General features: G+C 39.7%; 1 protein-coding gene and 1 pseudogene across 1 annotated transcript in view; one reads left to right on the plus strand and one right to left on the minus strand.

The window, feature by feature from the left end:
- Positions 1-21,944, plus strand: part of LOC129528115 (chondroitin sulfate proteoglycan 4-like) — a 58,061-nt gene that overhangs the window by 8,100 nt on the left and 28,017 nt on the right. Inside the window, exon 2 of the mRNA XM_063700446.1 lies at positions 2,265-2,441. The gene's annotated coding sequence lies outside the window, so the exon portion shown is untranslated. The remainder of the gene's footprint in view (positions 1-2,264; positions 2,442-21,944) is intronic.
- LOC101141631 (zinc finger protein 561-like) lies at positions 483-1,860 on the minus strand (annotated as a pseudogene).

Consider the following 21,944-nt stretch of genomic DNA (forward strand, 5'->3'; position numbering starts at 1 on the left):
TACAAGAAGGGGACACAGAAATAATTAGCTGTGAAAATGCACTGGCAGTTATGGATGGTTTAATTCCTGCCATGCTCTGCAGGATCCGTGGGAATAGAAGAGACCTTTGAAGGAGCATCTTTTAACAATCCACCTCTGGGGCCTACATCATCTTGGCTTCTGGTAAATTTTGACATGAATGTGCCACACTGGCAGCCACTAACCAATAGGGGCTGGGACCAGTCTGCATGATTTATCTCATACAGAACTTGTTAATGCTATGATCTTAGGAATCTAATCACCAAGGTAAGGCAGCCTGAAGTATTGACCTCACCATCCATGACCCTTCTTCACAGATGCTCAGACTTAGGCAACCATGGAGAAGTTGTATTCAGAACCTGTAGGTTTAATTTTAGACCCTAAGGATGGCATCTAAGGCCAATCCATGACCATTAAACCTCCTCAAGGCATTTAGGACAAATCTGATAATCTTTGGTGTCATTGCCAATTATTAAAGATGGAAACTGATGGGCTAAATGGTAACACTCATACCCTTACATTCATAGGGTTTCTCCCCAGTGTGAATTCTTTCATGTCTACTTAGGCGTGAGGAAACAGCAAATGCTTTCCCGCATTCTTTACATACGAAAGGTTTCCCTCCGGTATGAGTTTGCAGGTGAACATTAAGACATGAGGAATACAGAAATGCTTTCCCACATATCTTGCATACAAAGGTCTTTTCTCCACTATGAGTTTTCAAATGTTTACTATGACGGGAAGAAGTAATGAAGGTCTTCCCACATTCAACACATTCATAAAGCTTCTCTCCTGTGTGAATTCTTGTATGTTGAATAAGGCTTGTGGACATAGTGAAGGCTTTCCCACATTCCTTACACTGATAGGGTTTCTTTCCACTGTGGCTTCGTATGTGTATAGAAGGGCCCGAGTACTGAGCGAAGGCTTGGCTACATTCCTTACATTCACAGGGTTTTATTCCAGTGTGAGTTCTTACATGTTCAATAAGTTGAGTTGCTCTAGTGAAGGCTTTCCCGCAGTATGTACACTTGTGTGGTTTTATTCCAGTGTGAATTTGAATGTGATCATTAAGGCATGAGGAATTTCTAAAGGACCTTCCACATTCTTTATGTTCAAAGGACTTCTCTCCTTTATGAATTTTCACGTGTATAAAGTTGAGAAAAATTAGTGAAGGATTTCCCACATTTCTTAGTCTTTTTAGATTTCTTTCCTGTATGAACTGTTACACACTGCTTTAGATGTGAGGAAACTGTGATGGCTCTCCCACATTCCTGAAATTCACAGAGTTTCTCACCAGTGTGGATTCCCATGTGATTATCAAGGCTTACAAAATACTTAAAGCCTTTTCCACATTCCTTACATTTGTAGGGTTGTCTTGCATTGAGAATTTCAAGATGCACAGCAAAGCCTGGAGTTAGAGTGAAGACATTTCCACATGGGTTAAATTTGGAAAGTTCCTGTCCAATAGAAGTTTCCTTGTGCACACTGAGGATGTCTTTTCCATAACAATTACCCTCAGAAGTGTTCCCTCCATTCTGAGCTCTCATGTGTGTCTTAAGGCAAAACTGTTCACTGAAGACCTGTCCACAATTCTTACAGTCACACAGTTCCCATCCACTGTAGCCTCTTGTCATTTGTATCCCATTGAATATTTGATTCTTCAAAAAACCCTGCTGAAGTGATGACCGTTTGGTTCTAGGTTGTATTTCCCATTCTGATAACCAATTGCCAGGTAGTCTACCACTATCCTTTCTACCTTTGTCTTTTCTTCAAAAGGGCAGATTGGTTCCCTGGAAAAAAACCCACGGGACAAATCAATGGCTGCCATCCTCTGAAGCTGACGGTGCGATGTGCCTCAATGCTCCCTTCCTTGATGCCAAGATCGCCTCAGGGCAGCTTATGAATCTAGGTGGATAGAGGCAATCTCCATTCCTCTTCGTACAGGGTTATTTGCGGTCCACAGCTGGGATGGACTCCACCACCAAAAAGGCGAAACTGCACTGACCAAGTGGAGCCAGCACTGGAAAAGCTGTTCCTCCTTAATCATATTTCTAGGATGCAGTATCATTTCAGAAAAACTATACCATCCATCATAGTTTGCACTCTGATTGTCAGACTGAAACTTCACAGGATGAGGACGTGCTTTTGTGTTTTAGAGAGACTTTAAAAATTGGGATTTCTTTGATTGCCATTTGTTCATATTTTTAAGTCACACTTCAGCAAACTGGTGACTTTGTGGTTTGTTATAGGTGGAAAATGAATAGACTTACTATGCTCATGATGACAGCGAGAAGCTTCATGACAATTTCACCATCTTTGCGAATAGCTCAGAGCTTGGAAAACAGAGTCTGCCCCAAACTCTTTTTGTGACTGTTGAATCTGTAAATGATGAAGCTCCATTGGTAACAGCCAATAACATCCTTCAGGTAAGGACTACTGCTTTTGACTTATCATAAGATCCTGAGGGCTACCAATTTGATTTTCATTTATATTATTTCTAATGATAAATAGTAAGACCTATGACTCTGTGTATATAGTTGACAACTTCCCACTGGTTTTAAATAAATATTACTTATTACTCGGGTGTTCTGCTGGGTACTGTTGGGAGATGAGAAGGAATCACAATGAGTTACCTTCACATTGTGTTTCATAAGTGGCACCACCATGAGGCATGGCTGTTTCAAGGCAGGTGAGGGAGGTGCATGCACGTGGGCAGCTCCTGCCAGGCTGGCAGCGTCGTGGTTAAGAGAACAGCTCTGTAGTGGATAGGTAGATCTGGGGATGAGTCCTGGCTCCCCTGTATTAGCTACATGACCTTGGGGAAGTTACTTAGCCTGCTAATTTGCTCTTATATGAGTGGGGGGAAGTGGAGGCAGAGCTGTGAGGATTAAATGATAAAATGATGTGAAGCTCTCATGCAGTGCTTGACGCATGGTTAAGGCTAAATGATAGCTCTTATTACTGAAAAAAAAATACTCCAAGGCCATATCAGTTTTTGGGTAAAATAAGGCCACTACTGAGTCATGGGACAGTATTTCTCTGGTTCTGGGAGCCTCAGTCTCCCTTTGCTCTCAGAAGATCCCCCAGGGTAGTTCCCAAGTGCTCACAATAAGTACTTCTTGGTTGTGCAGGGTGTCTGCCATTTTACACCTCTCCTGAGCAGGAGCCCTGAGGTAATAGCTGCTGCTGTGGCTTCTGTTGCCCACACAGAGAGGATGATGTGCTGGAAGCCTCCTAACATGGATGGCTCCATTTCCTGCTACACTAGCACTACCAGCATTGAAGCTGGCAAACCCTTACATGCCAATTTACACTCAAGTATCCAAAAACCTCCATTTAATAGATTTTCATGGTTTTCATGTACCCTTTCTTGCTGTCTTTTCTTCTAAGAACCTGGGCATGAATCCATACGACTGGCTTGTAACTAATATAACAAGTGCTCAAAAAATAAGTATTTGCTGTAATTATGTGCCAGGTACTTTTCTAAGGGCTTAAACCAGCTGAGATATGTGCTACCATTTGTCTCGTTGGACAGATGAGGGAATGCATGACTGCTGAGCAACAGGTTAAGGATGGAAGGACAGCATGGAAGCCTGATGGCTCATACATGCCTCTGTCCATGGTCTCCAGCAGTGCCTAACACAGAGTAAACAGGAAATATTTGTTGAAGGAATGAATGAATGGAGATATAAACTGTCAGTTCTCCCAGCATTGGCCCATGTTTTCTAGACCAGGTTTCTGTCTTAACTCTCTTACTTTAGTGTGGCTTTTCTTCTGGGAGAAGCCTTAGCCTGTCACACAAATGAGCCCCTAGTGGGCTCATTCATCAAGTATGTCAAGACATGGGAATCTGAATGTGTTCAACTTGAAATTTGGTTGAGACGAGTGTTCCCACATATATATTTGGCAATTTCAGCCTTGTTTGTACCGCTCATGAGGGTCAATAGTTAATAATAGATTATTTAGAAGGTCAGAGGAAGTTGTATAGTCAGAGGTGCAGAAAAGACGGACATGAGAAAGATTCTGTGGTTCCATCTGGCAATGGTGCCTCCCCTTGGGTGGTGGAGAGCTTGAATATGTGGTGGGGCACTTTTGTTATCACATTGACTGGAAGATGCTACTGTATTTAATGCCTGAAGGCCAGGGATGTGTACTATTTTCAATGTGTGGGCTAATCCTACAAAATGAAGAAATGACCCTCCCAATGTGTTGATAGTATCCTGTTGAGAAACACTCCAGACAGGGAACTTGGGAATTACAGTACACAGGCCCCATCAGGCTTGCTGCCTGCTTGTTTGCATGATCTACAAGCTGAGAATGGTTTTTATAGATGAACATTTGCAATCAATCAATTTAATTATAGGAAACATTAACTTTGAAGCCCATGTAAGCAAAATGTTTTCCCTCAAAAAAGAATTCCATTCTTCTCAGTAGCAGGCTTCTATTACAAAAACAAATTACATCCAATTATTATTATTATTATTATTATTTTGAGATGGGGTCTTACTCTGTCAGACAGGCTGGAGTGCAGTGGCACGATCTCAGCTAACTGTAACCTTCACCTTTCAGACTTAAGTGATCCTCCCACTTCAGCCTCCTAAGTCGCTGGGACCACAGGCATATGCCACCATGCCTAGCTAATTGTTTATTATTATTTTTTATAGAGGTGGGGTCTCCCTATGTTTCCCAGGCTGGTCTCGACTCCTGAGCGCAAGTGATCCTCCTGCCCCAGCCTCCCAAAGTGCTGGAATTACAGGCGTGAGCCACCACACCTGGCTAAATTATTATTATTATTATTTGAATTTTATCGGTAAAAATTTTGTGAAAAAAACTTTTTTCTTGTTATGTAAGTACCCATAAAATATCCTCTGTTTTGTCTCATGGCCCCTAAAACCTAAATTTATGTTCTGGTTTTTCATAGAAAGTATTTGCCAACCCAAATATATACCGTGGAATACTATGCAGTCATAAAAAAGAATGAGTTAATGTCCTTTGCAGGGACATGGATGAAACAGGAAGCGATTATTCTCGGAAAACTAACACAGGAACAGAAAACCAAACACTGCATGTTCTCACTGATAAGTGGGAGTTGAACAATGAGAACACATGGACACAGGGAGGGGAACATCACACACTGGGGACTGTTGGGGGGAGGGAGATCATTAGGACAATACCTAATGCATGAGGTGCTTAAAACCTAGTTGACAGGTTGATAGGTGCAGCAAACCACCATGACACATGTATACCTATGTAACAAACCTGCATGCTCTGCACATGTATCCCAGAACTTAAAGTAAAAAAAAAAAAAGAAAAAAAAAAGAAAATACTTGCCAACCCTTGCTGTAGACCAGCACTATCCAGTAGAACTTTGTGTGGTGATAAAATGTGGTATCTGTGCTTCCAATACAGTAGCCACCAGTCACATGCAGCTAGAAAGTAGTTGAAATAAGACTAGTATGATTAAGGAATGGAATTTTAAATTTTATATAATTTAAGTAGTTTACATTAAATTTAAATAGTCCCATCTACCTAGTGGCTACTGTATTGAACAATAGTATTCTAAACAGTAAGGGATGGGGCAGATTCTGGTAGGCAGAGGCAAGAATGTGTGCAAAACTACATTTACAGGGCAGGGAGAAAATCAGCCCACTAGAGTCGAAGATCCATGTTTCACAGCATAGGCTGGAAATGAAGGCCTTGGATTCTAGGAAATGATTTGGATGATTTTGTAGCCATGGGAGAACATGCAGATATATTCTATCTGTGTGGAGTGGCTGAGGGAACATAGAGCTTCCAAAGCCACTTTACCCTCATAATGTTTAAAAAAGAAAAGCATAATATTGTTTTCATCATTTGAGCAGTTTTCTCCCTTTCCTTCAGACAGCCTTTCATTCTTTCAGTGTGATCCCAGATTGACTTTTAAAGTACATCTGCATTTATCCTTCCTCTCTCTGTTTCTGAAGTTCATTACCATCATTGCTAAAGAATAAGAAATCCATGTAAGTCTCTGACTGGCCACGTGGCTGGATTTAGTTTTGGCAGTGTTGCCTAATAGCCATGCATGTATCAGGTTGGTGTCAAAGTAATTGCGGTTTTTGTCATTGAAAATAATGGCAAAAACCACAATCACTTTGGCACCAACATAATAGATCAACTGATCTATAACGAACACATCTATGTATTGTGTATTCTATAGTATGTATACTATTTTCATATGTATTTATAAATGTATAATGCATATGCATATACTAATATAATATAATATTTTTTATGTATAATCCCTCAGTTAAAAAGAAGACCAAATGTTATCCCTAACCTTGTTTTACAGGTGAGGAAACTAGAACCCAGGGAGTACTGGGCAGCCTAAGGTGCTATAACTGGTTAGTTGTAGGGTCTCCTGACTTCTATTCTGAGAAAACAGTCTTTGGTGAGAGTGGTGGCCAAGTAGGTGACAGGGAGAGACAGGATGACAGCAGGGAGAATAGCAAAGAAATACGAAGCAGTAAACCTTTGATCTTAATTTATAAAGCACCCTAGGGTCAATTAAATGATTGTGCAGGCATAGCCAGGAGCCCCCCAGAGGCTAATGTAACTAGTGCACTTTACATGGTTAAAAATTGTGAGGGTTTTTATTTGTTCAAAACAATTGGATCTAGAAATAGGCTTTTTAGTGCTTTTAGTTATCTTAGAGCTTGATTCATTATTCAGTCTCTATATTTTAAGTGAAAAATTTATAGTGTTTATGCCTTAAGAACTTGTCACGTTATCATTTGACTCCACAGTTACTTCTTAGGTAATCTGGGGTGGTCTGTTCCAGTTGGTCACAATTTAGGCTGCCCCACTGTTTTCAGCCACATCTCCCTATCACACAGATTCGTGTTGTAGTAATGCCTCCTGAACCCTCCCTGCAAAGTGATCTGGGAAATAGGTTGGCAGCTACAAAGACGAATTTTAGGTGTCAATTGTTATTAAATACAGCTATAGAAGTTTACATTTATTGTGTGCTTACCAAGTACAAGGCCTCTTCTGTAACTGGTGTCATTTTCACAGCCCTCTAAGGAAACTTCTATGATTCATAACCTTACTTATACTACAGGAACACTGAGGCATAGAGAGGTAACAAAGGAGGCGTGGACTTGATGCCAAGTCTGTCTGAACCTGACATTTTGCCCCCACACTCTGCCACTTTTCCCTGCTCCTCCCGACTGACTCAAGCTATTTCAATGCATCCAGGCTGTCACGGGGTGTCTTTATTAGCAAGAAAAAGAAAAGTACCAAAGCTGCTGTGTCTCTTACTTCTACCGAAGGGGCTTTTATGGGATAGAGCTGTAGCAGTTGTTATCAGCATGTATGGATTTACCCAGGAACCTCAGTAGAGGGTTTGGGCATTTGGCTACATGGTACAGAATTGCAGGATGAGAGAAACGCACAAGAGGGAATAGGGAGGTCGAGATGTAGAAAGATACTGGAGAAGCGCTGGAGCTGACCAACGAAGGAGAAAACCAAAGGATAAATAGTAAACTCTTAGGCTCTTTAGGAATTGAAGCTCCATTTTGGGTTCGGCTTTCAGTTCCTAAGTATCAATTATAAGATGCACCATCAACTTAATATCAACTTTACGATATTAAATATACTTGTCAAATTAGGATGTTCAGAAACATTAAAATGTGAGAGGGAAAACATGTACCCTAGACTTTGTCTCTGTCCTTCCTTAGAATTAGGGAAATACAGTCTCCATCAGACACTGCAGCGTTGCTTCAGTGGTCTGCCCAGACTGTCTCTCTCCAACCTTGATATAAGGGTGTTTTCTGTCAAGGAAAAAAGGAAGACTAATTGTGGCCGAGGACTGTTTCCTTTATTCTTACCTTATTCCCTGGATAGTCTGGATCCAGTTCAGGAAGTGCACGACTCCCCAGTTTTGAAGGATGTGTCATTCAATACTGGCTCTTTCTGAGTTTGTTTATTTATCGGATAAGAAACTTGTTCCTTGCCTCGAAGGTTTTGGATTAAAATTAGGAGAATGAAGTTTAAGGTTTGTAAACTGCTCATGTGAACTTCAGCAAAATCTCTCTGGGCATTACTCTCCTTAATAGCAAAACCCCGGGGAGGGGGCGTTGTTTTACTTGGTGATCTCTCAACCCTCCCAGTTCTAATGCCCTGTGATTCTATGGCTGTAAAGCTTGTCGATATTCTCTGGCTGAAGCTGGACTTAGACAGATGGAAAAGCAGTAGAGCTGCCATTTTACATTGGATAGACTCACTTTAGTCTAGACTAGGTGGAGGTTTTACATTTCAGATGAACCATTTCTCTTCTCTTTGAGAAACGTACAAATAGTTTTGGTTTTAAAGTCAGTGTGTCTAAAGTCTCAAGGTGACTAGGTACTATTGTGGGAAATGCTAACTAGTCATGTAAAGATGCAGGAGAAGCTTTGGGAGGACTTTCATGTTTTTTTTTTTAAATGAAAGAAATCCCAATAATTGGTTTCTTGAATTCTAAGTAATGGTCATGGCGTGCTGTTCAATGAAAGTCTTCCCAAAGACTTTTAGCTTATTTGCTAAATAAGTTTAGCTTGTTTGCTAAATAAGTTTTAGCTTATTTGCCAAATAATTTTTTATTTGTTTAAATTATGACTATTGTGAATAATGCCTTTTGGAATTTTGTTGATTTCTAGTCATATGATACAGAATTTAGAGGGCTTCCCTTTAAGTGTGGATGTATTACCTCCTCTGGGAAGGTAGCCTGGTTAGACTATGGCTCCCCAAGCCTCTAGATGTGATGCTCTCAAAAGAGGCCTTCTCTAACCACCCCAGAAGAAATAGCACCATCCCATCCTTTATCCCTCGACTCATTTATTATATTTTTTAGTGCCCACCACCCTCTGATATTAAACAAATAAACAAATCTATTTTGTGTCTCCTCCCATAAATGTAAGCTCCATTTGGAAGGAGTTTTATCTGTCTTTTCCCTGTGGTGTCCTCAGTGCCTGGCATGGTATCTGGCACATTATGGAGGCTCAACAAATACTGAGTGCCTAATGCCTTCATGGAGTTTATGTTCGGTAGGGAAGACAATACAATTATTTTATAAATGGAATGAGATCTGCTCTACTCTTCAGTAAAGCACTTGAGGAGATAGAGAATGATTGCGATTAAAGAATACTGATGCTACAGAGACGGTGGTCCGGGAAGGTCTGTTCAAGGCGGTGATATTTGCATGGAGGCTTGTGTGTGGGTGGCTCCGAAGATCTCCCCCATTGATTTGCAAGGACTCATAGGATTTAGCATACTCATGGCTAAGATTTATTACAGTAAAAAATGTGAAGCAAAATCAGCAAAGGGAACCAGCACATGGGATGAAGTCCAGAGGAAACTGGGTCAAGCTCCAAGAGTCCTTTTCCAGGAAAGTCACCTAGGATGCACTTAATCCCTCTAGCAATGAGTTGTCATGACACATGCAAAGTGTTGATACAAGGGAAGCTCATGAGATACTGAGTGCCCAGGATTTTTGTTGGGAGCCAGTCAGGTAGACACCCTCTGCTTAGTATGTACCCAAATCCCTGACCCCCAGAAGGAAGCAGGTGTCCAGCATAAACCACATTATTTATACAAGCAATTTAGACACAGCAAGCCTCCCTTATAATTTAGGGGAAGTTTTATGTTAGCATGGGAAACTGTTTAATAGCCGAGTTCCCAGATACCAGTGCAGTGCCAACCTTCTGAGCAGGGCTTTCTCAGGACAGGCAACCTTCAGCCTGTGAGGTGAACTCTTTTCTGAGTAAAGGTGGGAAGCTGGGGGAGGGTGATTCGACTGGGAAGTGAGGAGCCGTAGGAATGTTAGAGGGAAGAGCACTCGAGGCAGAAGAATGATTAAGGGCAAAGACAGTGAGTCTGGAGCGTGTTTGACGACATGGAAAGCTCATGTGACTGGAGCAGATGGAGGGAGGAGGAGAGTGAATAGATATCTCTCCATGGTGAGAGTTGATTTCTGGGCATAAGGACCCCCCAGCGCCAGACAGTTTTGTTTCACAGGCTTTTCAGAGATAATGACAGGGAAGCAGGCCAGCACTTATTGACCCCCTGCTAAGAGTCAGGCTCAGTTCTAAAAGTATCACATAGATGATTAAATGATTTCTCATTTAATTCTCTCAATGACTCTTGAAATAAAATGAAGACTGCAACAGACTTGGGGCACAGAAAGGTTAAGTCACTTGACCAAAGTCATATGGTTAGAAGAGCGGGCGGGTCTTGTGGCCAGGTTGTCTTTGCCCAGAGCCCCCACTCTGCTATCCACAATAGGAATGCTCTGTAATAGCATTTTAAAACTGCAGGTTGCAACCTGTGGCGTGGGCTGTGAAATTAATTGAGTCAGAACCAATTTTTAAAAAAATTAAATAGAATGGGTAGTATCAGAATGTGTTGTGTATAATGAGGGTAAATATTGTTTTTTGTGAACATTTTGCTTCATATATATAGAGTTTTAAACACACACATAAGAATATATATATGTATACTAGGTTGCTTTGAAAAATGTATTCTTTAGTTTTGGTATTAATGAAAAAACATTGTTAGCTACTGACCTAGCAAAGCTAGATTCTTTTGTAGATATGAATCACATGTTTTTTCATCACTCCACCTGTTTCTGGGACAATCTGGGATAATAATGTTTGTGGGATTGAGTCAAGTCCCAGAAGTTCATCTACTAGAACTTCTATCCACCAGGACACTAGAAACTGGTACTATAGAGTAGTGCTAGAGTTGACACAGCCTATAACAAGCCCCAAGTCCCGCTTTATCAGGATACATTACCACATGTAAGAGGGCTCTGTGTTCTAGGTGGGGAGTCAGGTTTGTTGCCCTTAGCTTTGAAGTCTCCTTGTGACTCATCAAGGTCCCAGCCCTGCCTGCTGGTTAACCCTGACTGCCCTTGACCCTGCGCCTCTGCCTTGTTCGTTTCAGCAGGAAAGGAGGTTGGGATGGAAGTACCAGCCACACTGTCTGCAAACCTGGCCGATCCACTTTATATACTGCTGTTGTGGCCCAAAGTTATGAAGGAAGAAAAATAACACATTATGAAATTTTAAATATTCCAAGAAAAAGGGATGTAGATTAGGGTATATAATCACAGTGTTGCTTTCCTTGTGTCTACAGTATAATGTGAATGAAATTGCTGTCAGGATTTTAGAATGATGAAGTCTTGTGCACTGAAATTTTACGATTTAATCACAATGGCTATTAACAATGTCAACATAATTTAGACTTGATGAAAAAGAGCCAAGAGGCATCCAGGAATTGGCCTTGCTGATTTTGATAGCCTGTGTAGGCAATTTATGACATTTAAGACATCCTTTTATTATTATTATTATTATTATTATTATTATTATACTTTGAGTTTTAGGGTACATGTGCACAATGTGCAGGTTAGTTACATATGTATACATGTGCCATGCTGGTGCACTGCACCCACTAACTCGTCATCTAGCATTAGGTATATCTCCCAATGCTATCCCTCCCCCCTCCCCCCACCCCACAACAGTCCCCAGAGTGTGATGTTCCCCTTCCTGTGTCCATGTGTTCTCATTGTTCAATTCCCACCTATGAGTGAGAGTATGCGGTGTTTGGTTTTTTGTTCTTGCGATAGTTTACTGAGAATGATGATTTCCAATTTCATCCATGTCCCTACAAAGGACATGAACTCATCATTTTTTATGGCTGCATAGTATTCCATGGTGTATATGTGCCACATTTTCTTAATCCAGTCTATCATTGTTGGACATTTGAGTTGGTTCCAAGTCTTTGCTATTGTGAATAGTGCCGCAATAAACATACGTGCGCATGTGTCTTTATAGCAGCATGATTTATAGTCCTTTGGGTATATACCCAGTAATGGGATGGCTGGGTCAAATGGTATTTCTAGTTCTAGATCCTTGAGGAATGCTCACCATCACTGGCCATCAGAGAAATGCAAATCAAAACCACAATGAGATACCATCTCACACCAGTTAGAATGGCAATCATTAAAAAGTCAGGAAACAACAGGTGCTGGAGAGGATGTGGAGAAATAGGAACACTTTTACACTGTTGGTGGGACTGTAAACTAGTTCAACCATTGTGGAAGTCAGTGTGGCGATTCCTTAAGACATCCTTTTAATATCTGCCCCTCATTTTTTATTGGAGTGTGGTATCTCTTTTATCCACTAGAATGTATAATAACAATGGCAAATGAGCATAGATACTTTCTGGAAAGACTGTGTGTATTGATCAATTGCAGAGTGTTCTCATAAATTGATAACCTTTAACATTATTAAATAATTTTCACTCATCAGGTGTGTTTACTTTTTTGTGAAAGCTAATAGATATAGCATATGCATTTTATCAATGTAGTAGAGCCACGAGAATGCAGTTTTCAATAACATAGTTTCTCCAAAGCTATAGTTACCAGTTACTTCTTTCCAGTCAAAGTTTTAAACTTAGGAGATTATTTCAGATGATGACGTTTCTTATTTCTATATTTCAGAGCATATCAAACAGTAATAATAACAACCATTTACATGGTCCATTACATGGTCCTAACGATAGTTATTACTTACATAGTACTTACAGTGCCTGGCATTGTTCTATGCGCTTTACATTTACCCAGTGAATCTTCAACAACTCTCTGGGATATGATTTTTATTTTAAAGATGAGAAATCTGCAATGCAGAGAGGCTTTGACACTTCTCCAAGGTCCAAAGCAGAAGGGCTGCTGGTGGACAGCAAGTGGCAGAGCTAGAATGCAAGTTTGAGTTTGGAACCACAGTGTTCTCTCACTTCTTCCTTCATAGTTAGCGAAGAAGCTCAAGGACCTGGTGAAGCAGATAAAGAGAGTATTGTTCTTATTCCAATTTTAAGAAGGTGGAATTAAAGATCAAGAGGTTAAGTGATTTGCCCAAAATAACAAAGTTAGTGGCAGAGTCTGGGGCAAAGGCAGTTATGCAAATGCAAATGTGATAAAGTCTTCAGATTCAGTGCTGTTTCTGACTTTTCAAACAGCATGTTCTCAAGACATTCGGATTATCCTGCATGATGACTCACTCTCCCTACTTGTCATCTGGGCCTGGAGGAGGTGGCAAGAAAGTCTGTCTGCAGCCTAAGTGGGAGAAGAAGGTGGGAGCATGGGGGATAGAGTTGCTGATAACATCTCAGACTCTGGAGGGAGTTCGTAGCCAGCAATCAGAATGTTAACCTCTGTGTCCCACCATTTAAAACACACTTCTTTCTCCTGACAAATTAAAACATTTCCTTAAGCCACAGGTCTTTCAGCTGATCTCCAAGGTCATTCAATGGTACAAGAGATCATTTGTGTCCCAACAAACTGGAATTGGAAATTGGAGTTAGACCATCTTGGGTGAATCCTTTGCATTTTACTTTGAAATATATTCTACTGAGTATTTTTGTATTCAAATATGATCAGTGAATTTTGTGCATATCTGATAAAACATATTTTTGTCCACAAGGGGGCTTCATTTTCCTATTTTTCAAGTTCCTCTTTCAGTAATACTACACATTTTGTTTTGTTTTTATACTGAAAATAGAACCATTTGCTTGCTTTTGAGAAATACTTGTCATCACTAAAAGGAGCTTTGAGAGCTGGTCATAGTAGAAGAATTAGGGCAGCAAAGTTTGAAATGCCAATTGAAGCTCTCGGGGGACCAACAGTGGGAGAGTGAATTCATGAGCATTTCACATCCCTCGTATGAAACGCAACAAAGGTCTAGGTTTTGTTGTTTTTGTTTGTTTGTTTGTTTGTTTTTTTGAGACGAAGTCTTGCTCTGTCACCCAGGCTGAAGTGCAGTGGCACGATCTCGGCTCACTGCAACCTCTGCCTCCAAAGGTCTGGGCTTTTAAATATTAAGTTTACAACTAGGATTAAATGGGATCATAATTATGTTTCTAAATACCACTAAACTCTTCTTAAAGCTAAAGGTCAATTTAAAAATTATTATTCCAGGTTTGTGTTATTTTCTGATATTTATGCTTTGAACTATTCTTTTTTGGGCTTTGGATCACTTTAAAATCTGAATTCAAATTGGGGGTCTTTGTTTTCCTTCTCCTCATCTGCCTGAAGTTTCCATTACCAAGCACTGGGCACTAAATCAGGCCTTACCTGAAGCAATGGGGTCGTTAACTGAACTAAATTTGGTTTGAGTGGAAATGAGACCTGAGGTTACTAGATCTTGTTTTGAGTGGCAGGTTTTCCATTTGTTTTGGAAGATGGTATATTTCAGAGGCGAAAGGGAGGGAAAGCAGTGTTCCATAGCAGAGTAGCTGCAGTGGAAAACATGCTTTGTCCAGCCTTGGTGTGTATGGCCTTGGAAAAAATGATTGTTTCTACAAGTCACGAGAAGAGAAATGGCAGCACATTTCCAAGTCAGCTGGAGCTCTAGAAGAAATGAGGATGAGATATGTGGATGGATTAAAAAATGTAAAAAGTGAAAAACCAGAATGAGTGGGCTTGGAATTTTATTAAACAGTCCAACTTGCGCATTTTATTATAGCCTTTCTGTGGGTTTAAATGAAGGCCAAAACCTTATTATTTGAACGTTGTATTGATTCGCATTTCCGGTAGCTATTTAAAAGCTGATGTCCTTAGAGCTTAGTGCTGCAAAATCTTCAGTAGGCATATTCAAATGGCAAGATATAGGCATGTCCATCAACAACACAATTATTAAACAGATAAACTATTCACCCCAAGTTATGAAAGAATGCTGGAAGATTAAACAAAATCTGCAGTACATGTTATAGAATAGCCTCAATAATGGCAATAATCACACTCTAAGTGACTTTTTGGAAATACTAAAAAGTCACATCTGTCCTCAAAGCCAAATCTGATGAAGAAGATGGGTCATATAAAGCTAATATTTATTGAATGCTTACTATATGCCCGATGAAACAGTTCTAAACACTTTTCATATATTAAGTCACTCAGTCTATGTAACAGCTCTATCATTTCTAGTTTACTGATGAGGAAATTAAGGCAGAGAGAGGTTAAGAAATGTGCCCAAGGTTATATAGCTAGTAAGCAACAAAGCAGTGACCCAAACCTAGGTGGTTTAACTGGACAGAAACTAAATCAAGCATTCTTGAACAACCTGAAAATAATTTTAAAAGAATTTCAAGTAGTGTTATTGTTATTGGCACATGTTATTTTTCAACATAACTACTTTGAGGAGTTAAACATTGGTTTGGCAGTGTAAGTTCGTGTGTGTGTGCGTGCGCATGTGTATATATGTGGAGTATGTGGGTATTTATTTATGTATAATTACTTTATGGTCTCATCTGTTAACTTTTAAGAAATTAAAGGATAATTCACAAAGTAGTTTTTTTCCTGTGTTATCAGTAGTTGGTGTATTAGAAGGAAGCAGAATGGATTATCTTCCAGCCCCATTATGCCTGACATGAAAACATAGGAATCTTATATACTTTCTGAGTTTCCTGTCTCAAGTTCTGTTTAGTTATTAGATGATGCCATCCATCATCTAATTGGAGTAAGTTATTTCACAAACTGCTCATTCTACTGAGGGAAATGGTTCTCTTTAACTAGAGAGATCATCTATTAAGTCATTTAGGACTGAATTTTTAAACAAGTTATGAAAAAGCGTAGAAGATGATAAAGTTCTCATGCATGGATATGTGCACATGGTGTTTCTGTGGGTAAGAAAAATATATATAAATACAAATACAGATATAAATGTGAAATTTGAGTTAGTGACAAAACTACTTGTCTTTAGTGTTAGTGAAGTATCCTGTGGCTGCATGATTAGAGAAACTCAAAACAGCCAAATTCCATCAAATGTGATTCAGTGTCCATATAAGCATTTTAAACCCATGTTCAAAACTGAACTCCTGATCTTACTCCCCAAATCTACTCTACATTCAGCTTTCCTTATCTCAACTGATGGTAACCCTGTCCTCGTTTCTGAGGCCCAAGCCATAGAGTCATTCTCACCGCCTTTCCTTCTTTCACACCTCGCCAAATTGAAATAGCCAGAAGCTCTGCTGGTTTTGTCTTGAACAGACACCCAGAATTTGGCCACTTCCCACCACCTCTGCAACTTCTGGGGCCACTCTCTTCTGTCATCCTTCTCCGGAATTATTGCAGTCACCTCCTAACTGGTCTCTCTGCCTCTACCTTGTCCCTCCCACAGTCTATTCCTGACACAGAAGCCAAAGGATTCTGTGAAAACATGAGTCTGACCAGGTCACTCCTCACCTAAAACTCTGCAATGATCCATCATTGCACTCAAGGAAAAACCAGAGTTTTTACAGTAGCGTTCAAGACCCCGAACAATATGACAACCTTCATTATGTTTCAACTCATCTCCTTTTACTCTTCATCTTGCTTATTCTGCTGCTTCCAACTGACCGATTTCCTAGTCCTCCAACAGATGAGGCCTGCCTTTGGGCTGTTTCCTCTGCCTGGATGGTCCTCTCCTAGATATTTACATGTTCACTGGCTCCCTCTTCACCTCCTTCCAGTCTTTCCTCAAACTGAACCTCATACTTAACATTTGCTCACTCCTGAGGCCCCCCTTATCTTGCTTTATTTTTTCTTTTTTTTCATAGTGCTATGACTTTTTTTTGACACATTGTTTAATTCATTTCTTTATTATGCCATTGTTTCTTCTCTGTGTCCCTTTGTCCCTTCCTGCTGGAATGGAGGCTCCTGAGAACAGGACTTTTTTTGGTTACGGATGTACAGCAAACACCCAGAACATTGTCTGGAAGATAGTAAATGCTCAATAAATGCTTGATGAATCGTTAAATTAAGATGTTTAGGCAATGTAAATAGATTTTAAATGTAATTGGAAAACAGGAGCTAGTACTCAGATACAATTGTAGATGTGTGCTATCAGCACAGCAAACATTGCAAGGCCATAAGAACAAGATATTTGTGTTCTTGCAAGACAGGTAGGACAAATAGGATAAAAAAATATGCAGTGTGTGTGTGTTTTTTTTCCCTCAACTATTTAAAAGCTAGTGAAATAATTTGCGTCTTACAGCAATGAATGGAAATCCTTAAATCAATCCTATGAGATAGGTTCTGAATTATCTGAGACCCCATGTAGAGTATCCAGCATGTGCCATACACACAAAAGATGCTTAGTCATCATCAATTTTTGGTGTTTTTCTACATTATACAAATGCACATGCACTTCACATAATGAAATTGGATTAATTATGAATACTATTTCTTTATTGAAACCTCATAAACCTCATAAATTAACTAAACACTACTTCAGGCTTTGTATTTCACCTGACATTTAATTATACATCTGTTTCAAATGAAGAAACTTCATGCTTTAAAAACTCTGGTGAATTGCTTTGGATTTTAAATCTTTGTCCAAGGAGACAGGACGTCATTGCTACCCAGTTTACTAACGTGATGTGATTGACATTGGTCCTCAAAAGATCTGTGATTCTCTTCTTTTTAAGGTGTTGATGAATTCTTTCACTGAGATGACCAGTGGTGACCTCTGTGCAGAAGATGGGGACTCCTCTCCACAGGACCTGGCCTACTACACCCAGCAATGGGCATTTGGCTCTTAAGTCCTTTCCCAGCCAAAGCATTCAGAACTTCTCCCAGGCACAAATCAATGAGGGCCAGCTAGTTTTTGTACATGCTGCTATGTTATAGAGAAAAACAATGTGAAACTAAAATGCACTTTAATCAGTGGTTAATGTGATGGTCATATGACTGAAAACCACAGGCCATGTAGAAACATTCCAGGCACTAGACTTTTTAAAAAAGTGACATGTTTTAGTAAGGCTAATGATAGCAAATATTAGCATTCCTATAACTCTCATTTTACTTACTCAAATTGTCAAATTTGAGTAAGTAATGTGCTCAAATATAAGCTTCTCTGAGAGCCTTTTCCTGAACACCACTAAAATAGCATCCCTTCTCTGCCACTTTCCATCCCTTTCCCAGAATACCTGACCTTATAGTATAGATTGAATTGGATATTTGTTTGTTGTCTGTCTTTTCCTATAGATTATAAGGGCAGAATCTTTGTTTTGTTCATTGTTGTATCCTTAGCACCTAGCAGTGCTTAATAAAACATAGTAGGTGCTTGATAAAAATTTGTTGAAAGAATGAAATAATATTGAACACCTATTATGTATCCAGTTATATGTCCCAGATGTTAGGAATGCATTAGTAAACAAAACAAAGAGATATTTGTTCAATGAATGAATATATGAATGAATGAATTAATTAATATAACTTTAATTTTAAGAGATCCTGACTTTGAAAGGCCTTGTCTTCTTCCTCCTGTTCATCAATAAATCAATAGGCCAAATGACTGCTGTAAATCTGCTGAAGGTGACCCAGCCACTCTGCAAGGGTTTGTTCTCCCCTGTCAGAGGAGAAGCAGGCCATTCCAGTCTGCAGCAGGAATGGGAGGGAGCATGAGCTAGGAGGGCTGGACGAGAAAGTTAAAAAAGCTCTGTTTTCAGTTATTTCAAATTATCTTCTTTGAAAATACAGCAAAGAAAATAAAGATAAAATATCCTCTAAATCCAAATGAAGTAATTTCCTGACTACCTTCACAGTTAATGCAAAGGATCCCCAAAGAATCGGAAAATAATTTACTATGCGAACGCTCTCACCTAGTAGTTCCAAACCTGTAGCCTGGATTCGTGGAGGTTAGCTTCATTGCCACAAGGTCCTAAATCTACCTACATATGTACCAAAGCATAGTTTCTAGACTGAATGGTATTTTCCACATACATGTTTCTGTTTTTCAAATGTGTGAAGATGTGCTGATTAAATACAATACAGTTCATCTGAAGAGGCACTGAATTGATAGGAAGTTTCTGCCAATTATGTATTGTTAGTATTATATAAGTATTGTTAGGTGAGGGCCTAGAAAGTTTTTCATTTTTATGAAAGGATTATCATATTTTCAAAATGGAGAGGACTGCTCTAGAGACTTGCACAAAAGAAGTTTTGGTTTTCTAAAACTGTGAAATCCACAATAGAAAGGAATCATTGACTCACTACCACCTGTCAGGCACCACAGGAGGTGCAGTTCTACCATCCATGTCTTTTCATCATCTGAAGTCCTCTAGGCCATAGGGAGGAATGACTCCATTTTCGAGATAAACTGAGGCAGGTGGATCATGAGGTCAGAAGATCGAGACCATCCTGGCTAACATGGTAAAACCCCATCTCTACTAAAATACAAAAAAAAAAAAAAAATTAGCCAGGCGTGGTGGTGGTCGCCTATAGTCCCAGCTACTCAGGAGGCTGAGGCAGGGGAATCACTTGAACCCGGGAGGCAAAGGTTGCAGTGAGCCGAGATTGCGCCACTGCACTCTAGCCTAGTGACAGAGCAAGACTCTGTCTCAAAAAAAAAAAAAAAAAAAAAAGAAAGGAAAGAAGCTGAGGCTTAGAAAGATTAAGTTTGTCAGACCTTAAAGCTGGGCTTTCTCCACTAGCTGCCGCCCATCGAAGGGCAAAGTAGGTAGAAGAACTGAAGTTACTATTTTCAATGAAGGGTTGAAACAAAAATTAGTTTGCTGGATTGATTTATTTGTCCACTACCAGGTCAATATTTGCTTTTGGTGAGTAGAGAAAATAATTTCTCCTAGAAAAGTAGCAAAGAGAGTTAAAGGCAAGCTAAACGTGAGAGCCAATCCATTACATTTTCTAAATGGATATGGAGGCAACTAATAACCCTCAAAGTGGCTGCAGCCCAGCTGCAGATGAGGCTGTTGCTGAAACCAGCTGGTTCTCCCCTGGTGCATCTGTCCATCATCAGCCACAAACAAAGACTTGGGCTTAAGTAGTCTCACTTAGCATTTCATATTTGCAAAGTGCTCCACCATTAATTGAATTCATTATTCCACATAACAACCTAAGTAGGCTGATAAAACCAAGATGTGGGAGGCTAAGTGATTTACATAAGGTCACCCTTCTGGAAGGTCTATCAGGAAAAATCTGAGATTGTACAGTAGAAAATGCACAGGTCAACCCTGCTGTTTGTGTTTCCCTCTTTATCTTTATTTGGTCATAGTCTGTTAGAGCACACCCAATACAAAATTCTGTATTCGTTTTGATGTCGTTCTTTTGATTCCATCTCCATTTTGTTTCCGGATTAATGAAGAGTTCAAAGTGCCTAATGGCAGAAAATGTTCCCCCTTTAATTGCGTGTTTCATTAAGTACAACTTTCAAAGTGCTATTTCTAGTAAAACAAGCAAATGAAAAAGAACATTTGGTTTTGGACCCCTGTTATGAATCAGACTCAGACTTCTCTCTCTCTTTTTAAAATGGTGACTTTTGAGTATATTGGGAATTTTTTTTAACAGTCTGTAACCTTTTGTGTGTGTGTGTGTGAGGAATCAGAACTCTCAGGGTTTGCTTAGATAACAAGGACTTGAGAGCTTGTTATGCCATTGACCTACCTTTTATTAAATCATGTTTCTAGGGAGTACTTGTACAGAATTGCAGAGTCTGACTATGTCTCCTTTGTTCCCTGCCACGTGGTCTCTGAGGGTAACAAAGATACATTTCTACCCATTCCATGATGCAAGGACCTGTGGGCCTCCAAATGTACTGCTGGGTGGACGTTTTCAGCAGATGATGTGGATATGAACGTTAGGCTGTCTGCATAGGAATCTTGCCTGGTGCTTTGTGAGTCAGATTGGTAAAGCATTCCTGGGAACTGGATCGATAGGGGATCCATCTCAATTTCAGCTTTGCACATAAGTTAATTTATAACTTTACTGATATCACTAATCCCTTGATAGGAGTGTGGGAGTAGAATTCTCTTCTTGTAGAAATTTCACAAAAGCAGGGCTGGGTCTTTCCCTTTTTCTCTTTCCCCTCTTAGCAGAATATAGCTAGCTTGAGACAGTGAAATAATTAGAAGTGCAGGTAATTATTGTGTGTCTTTATAGTGTTTTATATTGTTTATCTATTGCACTGGGTTGCTATAAGGATTTAAATGAGAGTATATATAAAAGCAAATTTTGGTCTTTCCCCTTTGGCAGATAAAAAACATGGAGTTAGCAAGGTGTGGTGGTGTGTGTCTATAGTCCCAGGTACTTGGGAGGCTGAGGCAGGAGGATCACTTGAGCCCAGGAGTTTGAGGCTGCAGTGAGCTATGATGGTGTCACTGCACTCCAGCCTGGATGGCAGAGAGAGACCCTGTCACTAAAAAAAAAAAAAAAAAAAAAAAAATTAAATTAAATAAAAACCATGGAGGCTTGGGAAGTCTCAAGGTCATGTAACTAATAGGGATCCTAAAGCTCATGACTGAGTACAAACTCCGACTCCAAATCCCATTCTTGCATGGGGCCGCTCCTCTGCTGTATGTCTGGGCTGGTGTCCCAGGGCTGTCTCTGCTGTAGAATGTTGGTTTCCTGAGAATGCGGCCATCATGGTAGCTGTTTATTTTATCTCCTTCTCAATATTACTGAAGAATTTTGACATGCACAACCAGGAAAATATGTATAGCAATTTAATAAGCAGCGATTATGTAGAAATTCTGTGTTTTACTCTCCTTCGTTACGGAAATATTGCAACCTGGCATTAGTCAACAAATTTTTTTTTGACTCACATTTATCCCCTACTAGTCAGACTTCCTCTACCAGCTTGTCCGACTTTGGCTATTTCTCTTTTGCTTCCTTCTTGCACCCAGCCTTAAAAAGTGGCCCTAGCTTGAGACTCACAGAATTTGCATGGTAAGCCAAAATAATTACTATAATACTTAGTATGGTGAATGTTTTAAGGTTAACCGTGACTTCTATGCCCTGACAAATTTGAAAATTATCTGTCAAGTTGCTTATTTTAAAGTAGAAAGGATTATAGTTCTAAATGAACATTTTTTTATGAACTAAGAAAAAAATTTACCCAAAGTGTATTTTCATTTTGTTATATTTTATA

This window comes from Gorilla gorilla, chromosome 19, assembly GCF_029281585.2.
Source record: "Gorilla gorilla gorilla isolate KB3781 chromosome 19, NHGRI_mGorGor1-v2.1_pri, whole genome shotgun sequence".
Classification (NCBI taxonomy): Eukaryota; Metazoa; Chordata; class Mammalia; order Primates; family Hominidae; genus Gorilla; species Gorilla gorilla.